We start from the raw sequence: 2,007 nt of genomic DNA, 5'->3' as shown, positions 1-2,007 counted from the left end.
TGCCAGTTAAATATGGACCTCAAAATAGAGGATGTTACCGAACCAAACTTGGGGCTGTTCTCCTGCTTGCAGTAAAGCCAGTCTACTGACACCGGGTTGCAGAGAAGGAAAGTGCAGCCTTTATTTTAAGGCTCCAGACAAGGAGTCTAGGGTAGCTAATGCTTAAAAAACCTGATCTCTCCAGTAGGTTTCAGGGAAGCATTTTTAAAAGGAAGATGAAGGAGGGAAGTCGCAGAATGTATGATCAGCACACAATTGTCTGATTTGTTGATGGTGAGGTAACAGGGTGGTGTCACAGAGGTTAACATCAATCCTCAGGCTCCATTAGGTCTGCGTCTACATGCTCATGGTCATCAAGTAGTTAACTTCTTCCATTTGGTGGGGGTTTAGCATCTGTAAATCAACTCAGTGTCTGCCTCAGATGCTGTTATCTATGTATTCCAGGGAGGAACTAAGGATTCCATGACTGTCATGGCTGATTTACTGTTTAAACTGTTACCAGTTCACCTGGCCCAACTGCTACTTTTGTCACTACATGGTCACATCCTTTCAATCATTAATTCTTGAGTCAGGCTTTTGTGACTCGGGAGCCCTGAGAAACTATGGCTTTTCTGCAGACAAGAGGCAGGCAGAGGACCTGGCGCGTGGGTCTTGCCCAGTTACAAGGATATTGGTTAATACTAATCTTGTTCAAAATCAACACCCATAGTTTCTTCAGAATAAAGTGGACACCTGACTAGCTTTGTAATCTTCATTGTTTGTCCTCACCGTTGTCAGTTCTAAAAGACTCACATTAAAAATTATCTCTCTGGTTGGTGGAACTGCTCTCCTTATCCTAAAGCCACCACCTCCTTGTTCTTGCTTTCCTAATGCTAAATCAATAACGAAAACTTAGTTAAAACTGGTCTCACACTCACCCAAACCCCCAACCTTACCCCCACTCACCAATCCCTCCTCCACCCTTGTTTCCACCTGCAGACTTGCTCCACCACCTCCACACACCCTGATACATAGGAGGTGTTACCACATATGCCCAGAGGATGCGGAGCCCTCCTTTCATAGAAAGCCGACAAAAGATAACCAATTAAACTGCCAGCTTTAATAAGGTGATGGGATTATCATTTATTTTTAAATTACATGGCGTATTTATTAGTCCATTCCCGAGCAATTCTGTCATACTTTGTCCTATCCTTTGTGTAGATCTTAGCAATTTCCGGAACCAAAGAATCATCTGCGTTGGTGTCGCACAACAGGGAGTAAATGGATAACAATACTTTGGAAATTGTCAGTGCTGGTGATCACTCAGATCTAAGGATGTCCAGGCAGATGTTTCTGTTTCTGTTAATGTTTGGATGGTAAACTTGGGTGGTGAATGCAATCTTGGGTGGTTTGAATGGGTAATTGGAAGGAAACTGGACCTTTAGGAAGAAGACTCCTGCCTGGTAGGGGTTGTCATTGGGCCCCATTATGGTCACATGCCAGTGGAATATGTCATCCCCCACTAGCCCTACTGAGCTCTGGGCGGGGGGGTGGGGGTGGGGGTGGGGTCGCGGGACAGGTCGAGGAGCTCCTTGTGGATGCACTTTAAGGCCATCATCTGTGACACGTGGCCAATCCTTGGCGCTGGGCCTGGCGACAGGTAGAAGGCGACGGTGGTGATCATGGGGTGGGAGGAACGGTGACAGACGGCGCAGGTAGATGGGTGGACTGAAGGCCGGCTGCGGCGTCGAGGGGGGGTGTCATGGCAGGCGGATGGTGGCGGAGAGTGGGAGAATGGGACTGAGGAGGGAGTCGGGCGCTCCACCATACCTGATGCGCCACGGGACGCTAGTAGCTCGTGGCCACCGCTTCCTCCTCGGCACTCTCCTGAGCTGGAGGCCACGCAGCCCGGAGGCCGTGCCGCCCCAAGACACAGCCGCCTGGAGACATTGTTAGTGCCGCCGCCAGGCGGGGACCTGCTCAGTGAGGTCACAGGGGCCACGCTGATGAGGCTGTGTGGTGTCTCCC

The 2,007-nt window shown here is 49.6% G+C and overlaps 1 pseudogene; it reads right to left on the bottom strand.

Annotated features, from left to right (window-relative positions):
• Positions 1-1,133: 1,133 nt before the first annotated feature.
• Positions 1,134-1,718, bottom strand: LOC111178168 (ubiquitin-conjugating enzyme E2 D2-like; annotated as a pseudogene).
• Between the last annotated feature and the right edge of the window lie 289 nt (positions 1,719-2,007).

Source organism: Delphinapterus leucas, chromosome X, assembly GCF_059928025.1.
Source record: "Delphinapterus leucas isolate spDelLeu-1000000601 "Yukka" chromosome X, BTC_Dleu_Yukka2, whole genome shotgun sequence".
Lineage (NCBI taxonomy): Eukaryota > Metazoa > Chordata > Mammalia > Artiodactyla > Monodontidae > Delphinapterus > Delphinapterus leucas.
This window is presented reverse-complemented; position numbering and strand designations above follow the sequence as displayed.